This window comes from Gorilla gorilla, chromosome 3 (assembly GCF_029281585.2).
Source record: "Gorilla gorilla gorilla isolate KB3781 chromosome 3, NHGRI_mGorGor1-v2.1_pri, whole genome shotgun sequence".
NCBI lineage: Eukaryota > Metazoa > Chordata > Mammalia > Primates > Hominidae > Gorilla > Gorilla gorilla.
In genome coordinates, this window is record NC_073227.2 from 163,602,391 (window position 1) to 163,625,412 (window position 23,022).

Below are 23,022 nucleotides of genomic sequence, written 5' to 3' on the forward strand. Positions count from 1 at the left end.
TGTCTTCCAAATGATCTCTACTTTCAAAACTAATTCACAAAAAAGTATGCTGTCTTTAGGACACAACTGACTTTTGATTGTTCCAGTTGGAATGATAGCGTTTTGATAAAAGCTATTCTTGCTACTCTTGGAGGCTCCAATGAGAAAGCAAAGGTTGCACTGTGTAAGAACAGTCAGTCCTTGTGATGGTTATTTTTGTGTGTCAACTTGATTGAGCTAAAGTATACCCAGATAGCCAGAAAACATTATTTCTGGGTGTGTCTGTGAGGGTGATTCTGGAAGAGATTAGCACTGAATTACTACACTGAGTAAAAAAGATCCACCCTCACCAATGTGAGAAGGCATCATCCAATCCATTGAGGGCCTGAATAGAACAGAAGGTGAGAGGAAATACACAGTCATTCTTTCTGCTTGAGCTGGGACATTCATCTCCTCCTGCCCTTGAACATGGGAGCTCCTGGTTCCCAGGCCTTCAGACTCTGGGACTTAAACCATGGCCCCCCCCAGGTTCTCAGGCCCTTAGACTCAGACTGAATTATACCACTCACTTTCCTAGATCACCAGCTTGCAGATGGCAGATTGTGGAACTTCTTGGCCTGCATAATCATGTGAGCCAATTCCCATAATAAATCCTCTTTTAGCTATCTATCTATCTGTCTACCTATCTATTATCTATCTATCTATCTATCTATCTATCTATCTATCTATCTATCTATCTATCTCTCTGTCTATCATCTATCTATCTCTATCTCTATCTCCTTCTCCTACTGGTTCTATTTCCCTGGAGAACCCAGGCCAAAATAGTCCTCTAGGCTCTTTTCCACCTTGTCATCCTCTAAATCATCGTGGCTCTAAAACACTCTATAACAGGCTAAGAGTAGTTGTTAAGTGTTGCCTTCAACCTATTCAATTAAATAAGCAATTACTTTAAAATTGAGAGTTAACCATAACTGTAATTCTAACTCCAAGAGCTATGGCTTTTCTGGTATGAATCACTCCCTTCAAAGGCACAATCCAGAAGCTTTCTCTGCACAGTATCAGAAAAATGAATTTCTTTAGTTATGAGCTGTCATAGCAACCTCAACTCTGATTCATTTTCCCCATTTCTTTATTCAGATACAAGGGTTGAATGCCTCTCTCTCAAAAAGATGGTTTGATTACTTCAACATTATTCTACTTTATAGAAATGAATTTTTTAAATAAAAAGGATCCTTTTTTGTTAAAAAAAAGGCTAGAACTTAAAAAATCATATCTTAATTTCTATAATATAAATTGGAAATATATAGTTTAAAATGGAAATATTTGTCTTTGGGTTTGCAAATACTTTCATTGACAAAGTGTTGAGGACTTTTTTTTAAGTTTTTTTCACTTTGGCACTAGAGAATTTAAACTAGGAAATATACTGGAGGAGAAAAAAATTATGACAACCTTGTGAAATAGCACTGCATCTTTGGATTTGTGTGCTAGTTCTCACTGATGAACTAAAGTACATGTCAGACTTTTTTAGTAACCATGCTCCTTTGACATATTTTAAAGGGCAGGCTATTTGCATTTTGTGAACACAACAGGCTATTTTCTTCGCTTTGACTTCTTTTGCCTTTCTTTTGCCTTAGTACTTTTGTTCCAAGAGAGGATGTGGTTACTACAATTACTATAATGTAAGTATTGATAATCTAACTTATCACCATCTGGAAATACAGATGTCCAGAAAAGTTCCCATTCACTTGTTTTAGATGCTAAATCACAAAATTTGAATGTTTTCACTAAATGTATTACATAGGTTGAAGATTTTACTGTAACTTTGTCTGGTTGACCTTATTACCAGCAAGTTGTTTTCTTTCTAAACTTTCTAGTCAACATATATGTGCACAGGCACTATATATATATGTATCACATCATATCATATCATATATCATTGAAAATCAAACAGTGGAATCTCTGACCCCAAGAAGGTTATAATCTAGTAGAGTTATTAAGAGTGGGCATATAAAGAAATAACCGTACTACAAAGAAGCAAGTAAAAAGTGTTAGAGTCACAAGTGCTTTTGTGCAAAGCACCTAGAGATCACCTTGAGTTAGAGTATATGGGGAGAGCTTTGTGGAAAAGCTGGCATATGAACTAGGTTGAACCTTAAAGTATGGGTAGAATTTTGAGAGGCAGAATTGGAATAGAAGAGTGCTCTGAAAGGATTAAAATATAAAAAAAAAATAGGAGATGTGTTTGGGAAAAATCAAGTAGGCTTATTTGGCTATAGTATAGGGTACAGCAAAGAAGAAATAAAAACTAAAATGTAAAATGTAGAGTCTAAAAGTCCTATAATGCTTAAGCTAGAAGAGATCTCAATAACCCTTTGTCTTATCTCGTGTTTTTACAGATGTGGAAAATAAATGTCCCTTTTTCACATGTTCCTTTGTTTATATGCCCTATTCTAAACACTGATTTTCAATTTGTTTGTGTTGTCGCATCGCCATTGATAGGCTCAAATGTAATTTTGATGCAAATAGCTTGAGTAAAAGTTACTCAACAAATTCATCCATGAAATATATACATATATGAGAAACGGTAATCACATCTTTCTTTTTCCAGCCCTGACAGCCAAAATTTGAACATGATGTATCTTTTCCCCAGAATTCAGCTGGTTAAGTTTGTAAATTTATTTGGCTGCACAAGAGAATGAGGCTAAGCTATACTTTAAGTTTCATAGACCAAGTTCTTCGTTTTTACTATTCTTGCATTTCAGGACACTGCACAAGAATCAATAGCATTGGCTTCAGCATATTACCTAAGAAGTACATGTCCTTTAGATTTGCCCTTGCAGATTTTGCCTGGTGTCCTCAAATCTGAGTCCCAGTAGGCACTGAATCCTGTCCCCTTTTCCATTCTCTTAATGCTAAATTGTGTTCATAAAATCACACACACACACACACACACACAAATAAAACCAAAGCAAACAAACAAAACTTTCCCATTCAAATCTCTTAAAATTTTAAATTAAAATTTAAAATTTTACAATATCTGCCCTCCTGAACAAGTTCTGCCTCTCTGATATTTTGGTTACAGTGTTCTCACCCAAGATACTGTTCTTTTCAACTGCTATTTCTCCGTGGAAACTCACAGCCAGCTAAGCCTGTGTTTCCATTCACTCTGATAAGAGCTCTCTCCACTTTGGTCTTCACAAACTCAACTCTTCAGCTTCTAACATACAGAAAGAGTGAATGACCCAGCAAGCTCTTTAAAATAGCCCAGATGAAGCACAATAACCATTTTCGTCATTAAAAGCTCTTGGAAGCTTGTCACTGTTGTTGAAATGGCTTTTCCTGTGTAGCTACTGAAATTTGCAGCAGCATCTCTTTGTCCACAGGCCTATTGGTGCCTTTCGGTAGCCCCTATTATGCCAAAGTCATCTTCCCCACCATTGTTTTCAAACCTCACTGTAGAACGCAAATCAGGGTCTGCCTGCCATACTGTGCCTAATAGTCATTCACTTTCTAGGCCTGTTGTTTGGAAAGCTGCAAGTGCTTTATTCTGAGGGTCAGTCTTTGGTTTCACCCCACACAGCAGTAGCTTGTTCTTCATACTATCCTCTGTGGGAAGAAACTTAAACACACCAGCCAGCCCCATGTTGTTAGTGTAAGAGCCATGCAATATTGATAAAGTCAGATTTCACCCTACTCCTATCCCTCTGTGCACTTCAAGTGCTCATCTACATATTCTAGTGTCGTATTCTCTGAATATTTGCAGAACTTAATTTTATTTTATCTGCTCCACTTGAACCTAAGTCTTCAAGTCCAGTCATCCAACTTAACAAAGTCACACACAAACTAGAAGGTCCTCGTATAAATTGGAAAAAAGCCAATAATAATTTGTTACCATTCACCAAAAAAGGTGCAATAATATCCCCCTGGGTAGAGTGAAAGTCTCATCATGAACAGAAACAATTTAGAATTTGCTCAAGTACATTACAGCTGTACATATTTTTAAGAAAGGGGTAAACATACTTAACATTGTCTATAGCATGAAGGTAGAGACAAAGTTAGAGTCAGAAATATATTTCCTAAAGAGAAGTCCAAACTTCAGGAAAGTGAAGTAAAATGAAAATATTTATCCATTATGATTCTGTTGCTGTTCTACCCTCCCTATCTACAGAAAAAACAAATTAATCATTTTCTGTTGAGACACGTTAATGGTCCTTTCTTTCTCTCATTCATTCAACACATGTGAATTGGACAAGAACTATGTGCTAGATGTTATGCTAAACACTAAGGAGATATTGGTGAAAAATACCAAGACAATTCCTGCCCACATAAAGATTACGGTAGTTTGTGAGTTAAATAATAATGAATTTGTAAGTGTAAGGTGATATGGAAAAAGGGAGTTGAACAGAACTCTGAGGTACCCAAAACTTAAAGGATAATCAGGAAAATGATATTGCAAAGGGTGACAAGGCAAGAAAAAGGGTGAATAAATGGGAGAACTGATGATCTTCTTTCACACCAAAGTCCTAGATTTCAGACAAATTGCCATAACATACGCAATGCTGAGCTCACAAGAAATTAAAGAAAATCTCTCTGTGGCAAATTAAAATTTAAATAAATTTAAAAAGGATAAGACAAATATAAAATGTCAGGAAACTAGGCCTTGGGGAGTTTAATGTCCAGGTATATGAGAATAGATATTAAGGCCTTAAATCTATGTTATGTGGGGTGGATGACCTGAGCCCCATATAGCATACACAATACTCAAAAGTGAAATATCATCCATAAAAGCTGGGCTGGAATATTTCTACCTATCAAAAAAGGAACAGCAGCTGAAGAAATCTGTTGATCTCTACCATAGTTCTCAGCATGAAAAAAATTGATAACCTTATCTAAAATACTGTACATATAATCATTCTTTTACATAAGTCCAAGGTTTAAAAGACTCTACTTAGACAGAGAGGGCTAGTGGAAGTCCATGATATCTTACAGAAAAAAAATGCAAATCCTCGTTGGAGAAAAAGTTCCTCAACTCAGATCCCTTAAGAATAGCAGAGATTAATTTTAGACAAGAGTGGGCTTACACTGAAAAATGAACATAAACTCAAGAAAACAAGCCATAGTGAGCAAGAGATAGCAGAAACAACCAACAGTTATTGAACCTCGAGACTTAGGTATCAGAACTAACAGACACAACATAAATAACTATGCATGAAGTGCCCAAAGAAATAAGAGGCAGAATTAAAATTCAAAAATGGAGCAAGAAGTATCAAAAATGACTAGACAAGTTTGAAGAGAAAAGAGAATATAATGGGTTGAATATTTTATGTTGACTTGGATCCACTCTTCTCAGCTTTTCCACCATGCTCTCTGCCCTCAGAAAGCTGACCTGTATGGATCATCGTAGAAATTGTATCATGACCCCTGACTTCTGATGAACTTTAGCCAGGGTGGATCATAGGTAGATCAGAGGGAGGAGGGAGAGTGAGACTTAAGATATCAGAACTAACAGACACAACATAAATAACTATGCATGAAGTGCCCAAAGAAATAAGAGACGGAATTAAAATTCGAAAAAGGAGCAAGAAGTCAAAAATGACTAGACAAGTTTGAAGAGAAAAGAAAATATCAGGGGCTGAATATTTTATGTTGACTTGGATTCACTCTTCTCAGCTTTTCCACCATGCTCTTTGCCATCAGAAAGCTAACCTGTAGGAATCATCGTAGCAATCATATAATGACCCCTGACTTCTGATGGACTTTAGCCAATGTGGAGCACAGGTAGATCAGACGGAGGAGGGAGAGTGAGTCCAGGTGTTTATGCCCTTGGCTTTTGCCCTGTGAGGTCCCGAGGACTGGCTGTGCCTTTTGACAGAAGTCATTGCTCCCTCTACGTGGACCTGCTCCACAAAGCTTCCCTTCTTCTTAATTCCAGTGACTTCTCCCTCACTTAGAGTTGTGTTGATGCTTTTCCTGAGTTTCTGCACTATTCCTTGTGGTTAGCCTTTATCCTAACCAGAAAAAAAAGACAGAGCACTCCAAAGAAATGGCAATTACACTGACAGTGAAATTCTTAATAGTAACAATAGAAGCCAGAAAACTGTGGAGCAATATCCTCAAAGTGCTGAAAGAAAAACTGTCAAGTTGAAATTGTATAACATTATCATTCAACAGCAAGCTCCATACAAAGCAGTTTAAGATAAACAGAAATCAAGAACATTTACTAGCAATAGACTTTTATTACAACAAATGTTCTACTTAGAAAATACCAAAGTTACAGAAAATAACTAACATGAGAATTTAGTAACGGGACTGATAAAGTCAATACATTAAAATCAATAATATTTCTATATGCCATTAACAAATAATTAAAACATTTAATTTTAAAAATTATACCATTTTAATAACTACAATAAAAATGAGATGTTTAAGAATAAATCTGGCACAGGATGTAGAGGACCTTTCTAGAGCAAATGTTTAAGCTCTATTGAAAAACACTGCGGAAGAGAGAGATGTATTGTGTTCATGAATACAAAGGTTATCATCAACATTACAAGAGGTCAAGTCTACCCAAACTGATCTAATGGTTATAGATACATGTATCTACACATATATAGATACATATATATCTCCAAGATATTTTATATTCAAAAATTAAATTTAATAAAAAGAAAATTCAGTATCAAGAAAACCAAAGCAAGAATTTTTCTAAGGGATTAATGCAATTTAATATTGCCAAGTGGTCAAGTAAAATGAAGACAGAGAAGTACCTATGAAATGTAATACGAAGTCTCTCTCTTTTAGTGACCTTGACAAAAGCAATTTCACTGGAGTTGTGGAGGTAGAGTCCAGACTATAATGAAATGGAAAGGTATAGAAAATGCTGACCACCTCTGCCAAGATCCTTGCCTCTGCCACGGAAGAGAAAAGAGGCTAGCTAGAGGGGAATATGGAGTGGAGAGGGAGTCTTAATCTTTTAATGTGTGGAAATCTTGAGTGTGTTCCCTGCTGGAAGAAAAGAGGCAGAGGAGAAGGAGAGGTGAAGATACTGGAGACAAGGAATAATGGCCACATAGAGATCCCTGAGACTGCAGGAGGAAACAGGATTGAATGCAGAGGTTCAGGGCTTAGTTTACCTATGTAGAAAGAAGAGAATGGCAACAAGAGCCAAGAGCGGGGCAGGCACAGTGACTCATGCTTGTAACCCCAGCACTTTAGGAGGCAGAGATGGGAGGATTTCTTGAGCCCAGGAGTTAGAGATTAGCCTACACAACATAGCAAAACGCTGTCTCTACAAAAAAAAAAAAAAAATTATCCAGGTGTGGTAGCATACGCCTCTAGTCTTAGCTACTAGGGAGGCTGAGGTGGGAGGATCAGCTGGGCCCAGGAAGCAGAGGCTACAGTGAGCCAAGATCACACCACTGCACTCCAGCCTGGGTGACAGAGTGAGACCCTGTCTGAAAAAAGGAAAAAAAAAATAGATGCAAGAGTGTAGCAGATTGGGTGGTGGGTCATTAAAGAACTGCTTTTTATTGCCTTCTACTTTTTCTGGAAACAAAGATGTGAGAGGACCTAAGGATACATCCTCCCCTCACCCATTTTCTACTACTCAGCTTTGATGCCAGTAAATCGAGTAATAAATTCCAAAGAAATGGATAAGCAAGAAGATCTCAATACTGCCATGTAGATAGTTATTCCCCCAGATCTAAGTCACAGTTGCTTGATGGTTCTATATAGCAGAGTCTTCAAGTGCAGGCCAGATATGGCTTTGCTTTAGTGGCTCTATTTGACTGTACAGAAGTCTTCAGGAAGATAGGATATAAGGGGAAAATAAAGCAGTAAAACTGTGCAGCTCAGAGTGCCATTGAGCAAAAGAATTGTGACTTGTCTGCTTTTGCATATTAAAACATTAATCTCCCCACGGGAGAGAAGCTCTGGTAATTTCTCTGCAAATGTCTTCTACAAGGATTCACAAGGGTAAAGAAAGATTCCTCACTATCCATTAATTTAAAGAACATGGTACATACAGATTCTCTTGTGTTTTCAATGAATTATGATTAGGCTAAAAACACAAATTCCTCTCATATTTTCCAAAAAGCATTTTTTCCTCTTCCCAAGATTAAGCCTTTATGTTGAATAATCTGCAAACAAACTTCACCTCACACATCAGCAAATATATCTGCAATGTTCATGCAATGTTAGTTCACAACAGTCCTCCATTAAGAGATAGAAGATGCTTCATAGAATGAGATTTAATCCATGGTTATTTTAATGAAGAATTATCACCCAAGGTGTATTTATTTTTTTCCTATATATATTGTTCTTACAGTATGTATAAATTCCCGTGGTATCTGCACTGTAAGTAGCTATGGTACAAATAAACCTTAGCAGCATTAGCACCATCCGGCGTAAACAAACCCTTCCTAAAAATAAAATATATTTTGTGCTCAAGACATATCTTCTAAGACAACAGGAGGGAAAAACAATCCAGCATGTACAGTGGTTTTTCTACATTTAGCTGCCAATTTCTACGGATGGCTTTAACCAGTGGATTTGATGGAGGTTGACATTTATTTCTGCTTATGTGGAATGTGCCGAGTAGAAAATTCAGTGACGAGTAAAATTTTTAAGTGTGCCCGATGCACATAAAATGACCGTGTAAATGAAGCATATTGGGTTCCAAAGCTCTCATGAAAAGCAACAGACGTTTCCTTCCAACTATAATGTGTTTTAGGCCATGAAAAAAAATTGGCTAGAATGTTCAAAATGCATGATTAAAGATTTCCAATTCCTGGGCAATTTTATGATGATTGTCATCATAGGATCTTCAGAAGCATGTATATGTTCAATAGATTGATCCAGTCAGAGCTAAATAACCATTTTCCAATTTAAAGAAGAGACAAATGGCAAAGCAAAGGATCCTACAGATACATAAATTGCTTTTAGCCTTTCTGAACTGGAAGTCACCTTCAACTTCATAACCACAAGGGAGAAAAGTCCACCTGGCCCCGGCCACCGCAGTGGTAAGCCACTCCCAAAGGGCATTTTCTTTCCCATCAATTGAAGCTCAAGTGAAGAACACCCAGTATATGAATTTAAACTGCTTTAGGCAGATCAGGGTAACAATATTTGTTTAAATTTAATTTAATTGCTTTTAGACAGCTCATGTCTATTCACATATCACAGTCTCTACTCCCCCCCACTGTCTTATACCTAATCCATTTCACACACACACACAAATAATTTTTACTGGATTTTTAAATTTCACAAAAGAATGTCAAGTCTACCAATCATTTTTAAGTCAAGTTTTAGGTCTTAAGCAGCCATAAAGTGTATTTAAATAAAAACACTGTCAGAAAACATAACAGTGAAGTGTATGTTGCTTCCCTTTTGCTGAAGCCTTGTTTTACATGATAATATGCACAAAGGATTGTTTGGGGAATATGTAATCCATTTGGTTTTTTTCTTGTTTGGAAGGTTTTTTTCTAGTTTTTTTTTTTCTAGTTTGGAAGACTCAAGTTTTTTTAGGGACAGGCAAATAATATACACAAGTGAAGTGGGTCAGGTATATGACAATAGGGAATGGCGGAGACCATGACATGTGAATAGACATAGTTTGTTTAAAGACAGTCAAGTTCAATTTAAAAAAACATATGTTTTTGTCATCTAGAAGCTCTAGGTGGGTGCTACACATAATGCAGCAATTTTATTTATGATACCCATAGAGTCAATTGAGTGTACTTGTAATTCAACATTTTAACAGGCAGCTAAATAAGAGTAAATATTCTTCTCTATTAAATATGCTCAGCCACCCACATCACCCAAGATGAATTTATATAGTTTCTCATAAATACAGGTAAAGCTGTAATTGCATCCTAAATGATCATTAAGTATAGAATATAACAATAACAATCATATTAATAGCTGTTGATATTATTAATACTATAATTTTATATATTTATGTCATTTTTAGACAATCACACTAATTATTATTACAAATCTGTGAAATAGTTATTATCCTTATACAATATATGGAGAAAAAAAGACTCAGATAGAATACAATGACTTTTTTTTTTAAAGACAGGGTATTGCTATGTTATCCAGGCTGGACTCAAACTTCTGGGCTCAAGCGAACCTCCCACCTCAGCTAGCACCAGGTCTTTTTAATAAATGCAAGTTTGTTCAGTTGCATTCTAGCAACTGTTTCTAATGCTAGAATGTGCAAAGCCAAAATCAAAAGCATGCATGTGAACAAAACTGCCATTCCTATTTAGATGAGCCCAAAGCTCTTCTATCCCAGGCCTCACCTCAATAGTTCACCCAGACTATCTGGTGGGAAATTTATAACACCAAATAATTGCTCAAATAATTGCTACCTTTTTATCCAAAATCATGGGAATCCGGGTAGTGATTTTTGAATGTCCCAATATATTTTTCTACCTAAAGCACCTCAGATTTTGTACTAGTTAGTATTCATATTATCAAATTTAATTTTAAAGGCATGCTAACATGTAGCCAAGCTCCAAAATATATATTTTACATTATTATTGAATTGCTGTAAAAACTCGATATTTTTATGTGGTTTTACTGTAAGCCATCTCAAATCATTTTTGGAAGTATGCAGGGAATAAATTATGAATAAATAAGGATAAGCACATAAATAAGAAATACCCAGTTTCTGCCAGCAAAGGACAATGAATCCAGATTTTGTAACATCTCTGAGGTGATTATTATTCGTAGGATGTTCAGGTAACACTCAAATACCAAAACCTGTCACTCCTTTCTACTAACTACAACAGACTTTTTTAAAAATGCTACCTGTTGCTCTCCCTATACTTTTTTGTTTGTGGAGACAAAGTTGCCACCATTCCATTTGCTTGGGTACCTCCTGGTGCTGGCACTGAAACTCCTCGGTCTCAACCAAATCAAGATGCTGGTCATCCTAAAATGGAGCACGGGAATAGTAAAACTAGAGGTCCTTGAGGGTACCTTCTTGAACTAAGACTGTATTTTCCATAAAATCTTCTCATTTTTTATTATAATTAATGTTTTTGTGGACCAATGTGTTGGAAACAGAAAATACATGTCTGTGTAAGTTAGGGTCCCAAGTTAAATGTAGTATGATTTAGAATCCCATTGCAATGTTTTTGTTCTGCAGTATCTACATTGATCTCTTTTTCTCTCACATGCACTCTTTATCAGTACCACATCGCCTAAGAGATTCTGACAAGAAAATTTAAATAAGTGGGAGAAAAACTCCCTTGAGGTTTTGAGGGGCTTCTCATCACTGTTAGGGCATTGTTCATGTTGCTTCAAACACTCAACCCAAAAGAAACATGTAAACCGAAGCATGGAAATTCGAGAATCTTAACAAAAGGAAATTATAAGCTCTTCACCTGTTTTCATTTGTTGCTGAGCTCAATTATCTAGCCTATGAAAAGGAAAGTGGATGTTAGTAGTAGAATCTGACTTGGTAACCCACCCATGTGGAATCCCCTGCAGTTTTAGGCAGAAAGGTAAATATGGTCCTTCCACATTCCCAAAGCTTATAGCTCGCATATAATTTAGACACACAATTCCCACCACACAGAAGAATTGCCCTTGGAAACAACACAGCTGGAATTGAGGAGTAGATAAGTAGGCCTGAAGATGCCTCCACACAATATTTATCCATCTTATCTATATGCAGCTTCCTGAGACAGCACTAGGAGATATAGGGCACACTAGCCAGAGATAAATAAGCCTCAGCTTCAGGATAAACCACAGGGCTCTTGTTAACAAAAGCAAGGCTTTCTCTCCTGCGTGATTTTAATAAGTAAATTTGTTCGTATACCAAGGTCACAGAAAGAGAACTATAGTATATAGTTATGCAGCATTTAAGAAATAAATAAACAGCTTATATGTATGAAAATAGTTCTGGACTATTTTCATTTTAAAAAATGTCTATAACTAGAATATAGACCCAAATACATGAACTAGAGTTTCAGGCTAGATATCCAACTTTGCCACTCTATTGTAATGGGCCAAAAGTCTATTATTTTAGGGATAATTTTGTCAGATTTGAAATGGAAACAAAATATCACACTGAGCAATGTTTGCTGCATTGTGTTTTGTTGTTATACAAAGTAATAGATAATTTTGGATAATGTTATGACACCTGAGTGAGCTGTTTAAGAAATTAACTATTATTCGTATTCATTCTTTAAATATTTATACTGAGTATATCTTCTTAGGTTAATGTAAATAAAATAATTTAAGAGCAGAGTTGTGGCACAGAAATTGTAAAGAAACATTTTCAAGCTTCATGTTTCCCTTCCTGGAGGACCGTGAGACACCATTAGGCCAAACATGTGAACATGAATGATTGAAGCTAACGGGGTGCTATGGGGCATAGGGTATGGTGCGTAATTCTTTAGTCTTTTTGAAGAGTGAAGCATGAAAAAAGAAAATGTTTTGGCAAAATCACTGATGTCTAGCATGAGCCTTGCATATGGCATGAAAAGTCCCCAAAAATCAAATCTTTAGTGAGAGATACCACAGGTTACTGGATAATAAGACTAAATTTTGAAATCTAATTCTCCTCAATTCCATTTATTCACTCAATGAAACTTCAACTGAAATCTAAAAATATTTTGGCACAGCTTTACAACATTATTCTAAAATTAGTTTGGAAGAAATATCAGTGAGAATGTCTTAAAAGGGGCACACAAACACACACACACGTCAGAGAAAATCAAGAAGAAGGTATCAATCCTATCAGATATTAAGGAAATGGCAATGACATTTAAGCTTGTTTGATATAATTAAATCGATGTACCAGAACCAGAAATCTAGGTGAGAGTGTGTAAGTGTGTGTGTGTGCACACGTGTGTGTATACCTCTAGAAAAATAAAATGTAATATGAGGTAATAGAAACACAAACAAGTGGGAAATAGAGGAATTATTTAAAAACTGCTGTTGGAAAAACGCTTAACCATTTTTAAGAAGAAATCAATTTAATCCTTATCTCACATCATATAACAACAACAAAAAAAGTGTTGGATAGACTAGAGAGGAAAAAAATAATTAAAGAATTAGATATAAATTTTTCTAAGAGAAAAACAATTTAGGTAAATTTAAACCTAATTTAGGTAAATGAAAAAGTACTGTCTACACACACACACACACACACACACACACAAGAAATACGACATTCAACTTATCCATAAACACATTTTCAACTTTTGTATGTTAAAAAATATATATTAATAACATAAATGACAACAGGTCAGTATTCTTACCCTAATATGTAAAGGACATTTAAAAATTAATGAAAGGGGCCAGGTGTGGTGGCTCATGCCTGTAATCCCAGCACTTTGGGAGGCCGAGGCGGGTGGATCACTTGAGGTCAGGAGTTCGTAACCAGCCTCACCAACATGGTGAAACCCTGCCTGTACTAAAAATACAAAAGTTAGCCGGGCGTGGTGGCACGTGCCTGTAATCCCAGCTACTTGGGAGGAGAATCACTCGAACCCTGGAAGCGGAGGTTACAGTGAGCCGAGATTGCTCCACTGCACTCCAGCCTGGATGACAAGAGGGAAACCCAGTCTCAAAAATAATAATAAGAAGAATAAGAATAAGAATAAGAATAAGAATAATGAAAGGAAAACCAAGGTCTCAAAATGCAAACAGGTTAAAGATATGAATTAGCACTACAAAATGAAGTACAAATAAAAATACACATTTCAAAAATGTTCAATCTCAAACAATAGTAGAAGAATATAGTACTTTTTTTATTTGTATAAATTTAAGGAGTACAAATACAGTCTTGTTACATGGATATATTGCATAGTACTTTAAAGCCTAGACTTCTGAATAAAATCAATCTTGGTCCAAGACCCAATTCTACCACTTACCTGCCATGTGATCTTGGGTAAGTCACTTAACCTCTCAAAAAATAAGTTTTCGAACATTTAAAATAGGAATGAAAATATTGTCCCCCCTTTATGTTGTTGCAAAGAGTAAATGAGATACTATAAAGGTTTTGCATGGTAAATTGTCTATAAGAGGGGCTCAATAAATTTTAGCTTTTGTTGTTGTTGTTACAATCACATTCACCTTTCCAATTAACAAACTTTAAAAAAAATCCCTCAATACTGGTGAGGATGGCAAAATGATTTATATCTTCCAGAAAGAATGAAATGAGTGCAAGCTTTCTGGAAAGCAATTTGGTAATATGTATAAGGCACTTTTAAAAGGCTCATACCCTTTATCCAGCATATCACATTTAGGAATCACTCCTAAGAAAAATAATGAGAAAAATAGACAAGGAATATAAAAAAATGAGATCATACAGAAAATATCCATCACACTGTGATAGCAAAAACATTACCAATAATCTTAAGGTCTAAGTTGAGAGGGAAGGCTAAACAATTGATAATAATTCATAGGCCTATTAAACAGCAATGAAAAGTTAGACAAGTGCTTACAGCCATGGGAAAGTGGTGGTTTTTTTTTTTTAAGTATTTATTGCTGTGAACCAGAACAGAGCTTATCACAGTAGCTGGCAAATAGTAAGACTCAATCAATAATTCAATTGAATTGAACTATAGAATTCTAAGTGACAAAAAGCAGGCATTCATTTTTCACACACATACACACACACACAATATATCTCAACTTATATGAAAGAATCACACAAACTCTAGAAGTAAATATGATATAATTCTAACAATATTGTCTTTTGATGATTTTTTTTCTGACTCTTTGGGCTTTTCTCTACTTCCCATTTTTTTTTCAATGGAGACTTAGTACATTTATAATCAGAAAAATAGAGAGTAGGAAAAAAAAAGAAAGAAATCCTAGAAATTGAGTAGAAGCCAGCTGTATCAATTATTTCTCATTACACTAATCTGAGTGTATACTCTTCTTTACTCCTACCCAAAATATAAAATAGGAAAAAGGATATGAATAGCATGAATAAATTGGGAGGCAGTCTTTAAAACATATCATATGAAAAAATATTGCAGTAAATTTCAAAAAAAGTCAAAAAAGTATGTATCTAATATTAAGAAAATTATACATATGCTTTGCTCCCTATATAACTTGCAAGTATAAAAAACACACCATGGCATAAACCCTTTAGGTACAAATTACACATTGTTTTACAATGGAATTATATTTGCTTTTAGATACTTAATGTCACAAAGATTCATACATAGTGGTTATCATCAAGTTTTTAAAATCTGAAAAAATTCTATTCATCTAAAACTTCAACTCTATATGAAATCCAAAAGGTGTATTTCAGGAGATCAATGACATTCTCCAAGGGGAAAACCAAACAATTTCTCAGATTCCCCAGTTCTCAAACACACTCACCACAGACTGCCCTAGAAAGTGACAGAATATGTCAACCAGTGCTTCAAGTTACATGAGGGTGTGGCTGCCAGGCCACTGGCTGGACTCACTCACTGAAAGTTCAGTCTCCAAAAGGATGTGACTTAAATTCACACCTCAGTAAAATTATAGCTTACTATATGTCATGTACCTTTAAAGATGGATGGTAAAAGCTTGACTCATGAAAAGCTAAGTTCTTGTATTCCATGGGTCTGCTATATCTACAATGTCTGCCGCTTATAAAAGTAAAACTTTGGCTGGGTCTGGTAGGCTCATGCCTGTAGTCCCATCACTTTTGGAGGCTAAGGCGGGTGGATAACCTGAGGTCAGGAGTTCGAGACCAGCCTGGCCAACATAGTAAAACCTCATCTCTATAAAAATACAAAAATTAGCCTGGCATGGTAGTGTGCGCCTGTAATCCCAGCTACCCAGGAGGCTGAGGCAGGAGAATCACTGGAACCCGGGAGGCAGAGGCTGCACTCCAGCCTGAGCGACAGAGCAAGACTCCATCTCAACAACAACAACAACAAAAATGACATAGAACATAAACTGAAGTCTATACCTCAATCATGTTAACAAGTTCAAGTACTTAATTTACCTAATGCCAAGAGTTTGGACTTTTAAAGTAAAATATGTAGTGTTTTTACTATAGTAACTATTTTTTAAATTTTCCTTTGTATGATAAAAATATTTGTAAATATCTGCTTTGTAAGTGTATTTCTTTTGATGTAACTTCTAAGGTTTGCTTCCAAAAACTCCTAAGAGGGAAAATGTGAGTGGGATTGTAAATGAAATGAGAATGGCCACAATTTGACAATTATTGAAACTGGCTGATGGGTATGTGGGAGTGCATTGTACTACTCTTATTTTCTACCTTTGAAATGTTACATAATAAAAAGCTTTTAAAAAAGGAAATGCATTTCTTAATTATGCCAATTTGGGTTCATTAAGTTAATTTCTTTGTTCTCCATTCTTACAATAGCCACATCCAGTGAACATGGCTGAAATGTCCACCACATTGATCTTGAGGACATTCCAACCAGACACTTAATACAGAGATCGCATTCTGATGCACAGATGACAGAATAAATTAATTGACTCAGCTATGTCCCATAATTTAATTATTCAGCCAAAGGCAGGGGTGTATATATCCAGCTTAACCAAGAAGAAATTGTAAAACAAGTTTCAGCTGTCATTGTAACCAATAAATTATAGTACTACATGGCTGATTCAATTTGGTCACTGGTGACTGGGTCATCACTATAACAGAGGACATTAGGGGATCTGCTGAAGCTTCATTGAGGTAATTTGCACTTTTTTTGCATTCTTCCAAGGGCAATGCAACAGAAAAAAAATAATAATTATAGTCTTTGACTCCTAGAAAAAAAGAATTTGCTCAGCAGATGCTGTGAGGGGATTAGGATTAAAAATGCAAATGGTTAATACAATATCTATTTTAGAATAATCATAAGTTTTTTTCTATCATGTTCATTTAATTTTGTTTTTTCCTTTCTCTTACCCAGACACAAACAGAATTTTAGCATATTTAATTTAATTAATTCCTAACAGTTCCTCAAATAAGCAGATCTCACATAAAAGCAGTGTGTTAAATATTACAATCAAATCTTTAAAGTATTACTCATAATCGATCTTCTGAATATACTACTAAGAATTTAGGTGCCTGTTGACTTTAACTTTATTAACTCACTATGATATAAATAAATTATGTTTAAAAGAAAATTTTTAAAAAAATGAATATATTGCACTTAAAATGACTCAAGGTTTCTAAGCATTGCACACTGCCACCTAGTGCTAAACGTCTCTTTAACACCAAATGCACAATGGATGTCTTCCACAAAGTGGAAATGCTATATTTTAAACAAAATTTATTCAGAACAACAGGTCTAAAATAATTTATTCATAATTCCTTCAAAATAACAATGCTATTGTAGATAAATGCAATGACATATACCATAAAATCACACCCATCTCAAATTAAAATTTAAAAGATCTGAGTGGATTAGTTAATATAAAAAATTGCAAGTTTTGTTAATAAAGACATCCTCTCTTTTTTAAAAAAAAGTGATTTTCAGGTTTTGTTAAGGAAGACAAGAAATTTTTACTTTTTTTAAAAAAAGTGATTTTTAACTACTGCGCATCAATTATGCAGCTATTCTCTTATGAGTGTGATGTATGCTAATCTCTAAGTGGAATATGTGGTTATCTAGCGAGTTTCGCATAAGAAGATGTTGAAAAAGACATCATAGAGTGTTAACTGATCACTAACAGTACTTTTGTGATCATGATCATGTGATCATGAGATACACATGACAATTAAAGTTGTCTGTGTATCTCGCAAACTTTTCTATCCTTGTAAAACAACAAAGAAAAACAATTGAGTAATTTCACCATTGTTTGTTGTATTGCTTTATTTTCATAACCAGAAGAGTATGTAAAGATAGATAGACACAGATAGCTAGATCGATTGATTGATAGATCGATAGACAGATAGATAGATAGATAGATGCTCTCCTTTTAAGGGAGGAGATGTTGCCTTCATTCCCTTGAATATTATTGATTTAGATAATTCCCAAAGAAGTGTATAACCAAAACCACATGATTTGAAAAACTTCTCAAAATTTCCTTTAATCAGATTAAACAAATTACTGCCAATTCTATTTCACTTAGTTCTTCATAGGGCTATTTAAAATCAGGACACCAAGTTGGCATGGCTGCCTAATACAGAAGATAGAATTTACTCAAAATACTGCAACTCAAGAAACTCAGTTTTAAATATATTATTTAAGGACATATACTGTATTGAAACCCAATTCACATCATGCTGGAATGGCATCTATTATAATAGCTAATGTTTGGTGAAATTACACAGTCCATTGAAAAAAATCTAAAGTTCTGGCTCCTAGATATTCCATTGGCCTTATGGTATACCATTGATAGCAAGATACTTCCAAGAAATAAGAAATAAGATAGTGAGTACAACTGTGCCTTATTTAAAAAACTATTACATATATTATATGTATATAATATATACAATATCTATTATATACAATATATAATATATGATATATAAGATAGATATTGTATTATTATATGTATAATATATAATATATTTATATATAATAATCCTAACATAATATATTATGTTACTATATAACATAATATAATATTAATATATTAATATAATATATAATAAATATAATATATTAATATAATATAATATTAATATAATATATCTATATATAATAATCCTAACATAATATACTGATATATAAATATATAATTATATATAAATATATATGATATATATAAATTTATATATATCATATATATCAAAATATATATAAATTATGATATATAGAAATATATATGATTATTATATGTATTTATATATAATCATATATATTACTATATATAATATACTGGATATATATAAATATATGTATATAAATTATATATAATGTAGTCCATAAAATTTCCTAAACATTTTAAATGTTTCTTTTAATCTACAAGGCAGTAAAAATATATTTAAAAAAATAAACTAACACAGTTTGATTCAAGTGACCATTGTGCCTGAGACTGAAAGAGTAATTAAAATTTTTGCACATATCTTAATGTCTTTTCTAGGTATATACTGATCTTTTCTAGGTATACACTGCTCTAAAGTTTTAGAACACAAAGACTATATGTATCTTGCACAACAAAATTCAATCATAGCATCATCATTTGGATTCATCTAAAAATAAATGTTTAAACTAAAATTATTTGTTTAATAATCTCATTTCTGAAGCCTAAATATTATAGTATCTATGATTAGAGTATGCTCTAAAGAGCTCTCTAATCAAAGGTTTCTAACTCAACATTTTTTAAAAGTATTAACAAAGTGGCCTATGGAAAAGATTCCTTAAGGCTTTAGAAAGATATACAGGACATGTTGAAAAACTAAGGTACATAATACAGAAGAGACTCATACAGCTTTCACCTGAACATTTAACTTGAGATTATTTAAAACAGGGCATTTCTATCTATTAAAATCCCCATAGTTGTGAAAGACAAGAATTTATTTTATACAGATTAGGTATGATATTTGTATATCTAATATTAGTACTACTGGGCATTACTCACTATGAAATAAGAAAATGTAATAGATATTCAGTAAGCATTTTACTCACTAATTATGATTCCATAATTTCTTTAACTTTTTGTTCTCAGATGTCAAATACTTACCTAGAAACTGCCACTCATTTGGTTGCTATGAGTTTTAAGATCAGTTGGCAGGTTTTTTTTCTGTCTTTCAGAGAATTGTCATCTTGGGTTCTCCCTCAAGGTAGTGAAAGTTAACTTTGTTACCCATCTGGGGATTTATAATACTTATACTAGAAGATGCTCCAAGGTTTCAGAAAGGAATTAATTACTTTCAATTTGCACAATTTAGAACAAATATCTGGCTTTTCCCTAAGCTTAATGATTTTCCATTTCAAACAACTAAAATATAATAGCATTATTTTATAATCAAGTTTAACTGATGAGTCTATGATATTAGAGCGATTTAGTATTTTGACAAAAATCTTATGAGACATGAAGTCATTCAATTTGCAGCCCCAAACTGAAGCTCAAACACAACATTTTAAAAGTATTTTCTGCCTATACCTTTGACTGCATGCTACTTTAAATAGAAGGACAAGACTAAATGGTCTATCTGGTTGTTCTTACACTTTATAAAGAGTCAAAAGCAAATTTGAGTTATAAATATGCACATCATAATGATCATTATTTTCTCACAAATAAATATTGATTTTCTTAATCAAAGAGAATACTCTCCTAGAATAAGAGCAGTATTTCAATCTGCAAACATGTTTCTTAATGTCACTGAGCATTTAGCCTATCTTCACACACACATTTCATAACCTTTCAAGGACAATCTTCTACATCACATTTTAAGGAAATACACTGAAAAAGCAATCCATTTTGCAATAGCATTTTACATTACTACGAATTCACGAAGTTCAACCTTCAATGCCCATGTACCTTTCACAAAACTATTGATCATTTCCTATCAATGCTTTACAGGATTATATCACAAAGGAACACATAATGCACGTATGTGCATCAATGCACAAAGGAGAGGATGCATTTCTGTGCATAGTATGTGAACTGACAATGCCCACTTGCCCAGTCCTTGCTTTACTCAACTTCTTACACATCATCAGCCAGCTGCCCTGTTGATGATTCCTTGCACCTTATGTGCTGCTTTATCATTGAGTCAGATTACTACCATTTCTGGTCCAGAACTCATTAAGAAAATTCCTTTTTCAAGCAAGGTCTTTGAAATGTAGTTGTACACTATAAAAGAACTATCTGGAGCTCATCTTGAGAGAGAGAAGATGAATTTATCCTCTGTCTTTAGGCTTTTACTTACAGAGCCACACCTTTATAAACAAGTTCTGTCTGTCATACTGACAGGAAGGAGATATGCAAAATGTAACATCTGGAGTCATAAAATATAATGACCCAAATAACATTCTAGAAAGAGAAAGGAAAACTAGTTCTGGTTAGGGAGAAGATAAAAGAGGAAAAGGAGTAAATTTACATCATTAAAACAAGAGTAATAGAAAACCCTACCGGGTTTTTCCAGTAAGTTTTGTGCAGCAGCAGCAACAACCTAATCAATATGTGCTTCCTCACCCTCTTGTCCCCAAAGAGAAATTGCTGGGCCCCTCTCCACCGCCTCCCCAGGAGCAGAAACTACTGCCCCCAAAGAAGGGAGAATTCAGAAGCGTGGGGAGGGGGAAAAACAGGTATATGTGGTTCTAGCATCCTCATCTTCATATCAGCTACCAGCCTGAAAGTACATTCAGGAACCAGGCTCCCAGACATTCCCCGGCCCTGGGCCCTGCTAGAGCGCCAGAGAGCTTGAGGAGCCTGCAGCATAGTTCTCAGACCCGAAACAATGACCTCCCCCCTCCAAACCCAGGCACTCTTGCGCCAAGGCCCTAACCTCTCTCAGCGAGACCTCTTTGGGGAAGGACAAGAGATGCTGCCTGATGGCCGAGAGAAGACATGCCAGGCTTCTCTGCCAGAATGAGTTGTTGAGGGTGGGATGAAGGTGGTCAAGGAGATGAGCTCTTTATTTTTAAAACAAAAAACAAGGCAACAGGGACCACCAACATCAGTCACCCTCACTCCCCACCACTGCCTCTATTCCTTAAGGACTTCTTCCGAGGCCGGCGGCGGCGGCGGCGGCGGCAGCTTGCGATCATCAGGATTGGAAGTGAGAGCGAGTGCCCGGGCCAACCTCAGCGTCTCTCAGGGACAGCGCAGGTGGGCGCAGCCTTGGAAGGTCAGCGAGGCCAGAGCTCAGAGTTCCACGGGGGCCCGGAGAGTGTGCGTGTGTGAGTGAGAATGCGAAAACGCGCGCGCGCCGGGCAGAGGGGCGCTCGGCCAGAGGGTAGGCGCGGTGACAGGGGTACCCCAGCAGCCGAGGAGAGACAGCCCACCCCACCCTTTAAGCTAAAGAGCTGGAGGGGTGATGGAGGCTGCAAGACTGAGAAACTTGATACAAAACAGACAGGCTCCCCCCTCCAAGACGTGCCGCCACGCTCTCAGACACGCTCCCTCGCCTTCCGGATTACCCACCATCAACCACCCCACCCTGCAAAATTCCCCACCGAGCCCTAGGATCCCAGGCGGGTAATTACCTCTCCCGGAGGCGGAGTGGGGGGCGGCAGCAGCAGCAGACACTTTTAGCCTGACTTTCCTGCGTTCTCTTGCAAGCGTGTGAGCGTGTGCGCGCCCAGGAGGAGCTGTAACCTGCTATTTATAGACCGAAGCCTCAGTACCCGGGGCTGAGAACCCGGAGGAAACTAGCAGGCGGCGGCGACGGCGCAGGGCGCCGGCCGCGGCTTCGCGAGGCTCCAGCAGCTCCCCCAGCCTCTGGCTTCGGCCGCGCTCCCTGCTCGCTCCTCGCCTACCAGCCCCGCGCGCGCCCCAGAGAAGTTGTCACCAGCGCGGCTGGCTCTCCGGCTGCTCACACGCCCCCTGGCACAATTGCTACTTTCTTCCACCCCAACCCCCACCCTCCCCGCTCCTCTTCCTCCTCCTCTGCTCTCTCCAAGCGGTCTCCTCCCAATGTCACCAGCGACCAAGTAGAGGCGGCCGTGGCAGCGACAGTCGCGCAACTGGCGCTGCTCGCTTCCCGCTACTGATAGAACGGAGATGGTGGCCCGGCTGCCCACCCCGAAATTACCACGCTGGCTCCGTGTGCTCACACCCCGCACCCCGCACCCCGACCCCTTTCTGCGGCCCGTCTGCCCGCTGGGTCGCCCACCCAGACTGGGCTGTGGGATCACCGCTACCGCGACGAGGGGGGACCCGAGGCCGCCACGCTGCTGCGGGGGCAGGAGAAGCCACAGATAAAGAACCCGCGGGAGGAAGAAAGCGCCCCAGACCCCGGCCTATGGCAGCGCAGTCCCTAGACCGAGGGTTTTTGGAAGGGGCTTGGGATCCCTGCTGTCACTGCCTGCGTCTAGGCATCCATTCACGCCTGCTGGACCCCAGTCTGCAGCCGCGCTGGGACCCCTGTCTCTTGCCCCTCCTCGCCCTTGCCCCGGGCAGAGGTCGGGCTGAGGAGACCAGCTTAGAGCAGCCCTCGGC

The 23,022-nt window shown here is 36.7% G+C and overlaps 1 protein-coding gene across 3 annotated transcripts in view; it reads right to left on the minus strand.

The window, feature by feature from the left end:
* The window catches only part of INPP4B (inositol polyphosphate-4-phosphatase type II B), an 809,117-nt gene extending 786,699 nt beyond the window's left edge, over positions 1 to 22,418 (minus strand). Inside the window, exon 1 of one of the 3 annotated variants that reach the window (XR_008679096.2) lies at positions 22,068 to 22,417. The gene's annotated coding sequence lies outside the window, so the exon portion shown is untranslated. Of the gene's footprint in view, positions 1 to 22,067 lie in introns of all 3 variants that reach the window. The other 2 variants (XM_055384744.2, XM_019025935.4) reach the window with 2 other exon arrangements.
* Between the last annotated feature and the right edge of the window lie 604 nt (positions 22,419 to 23,022).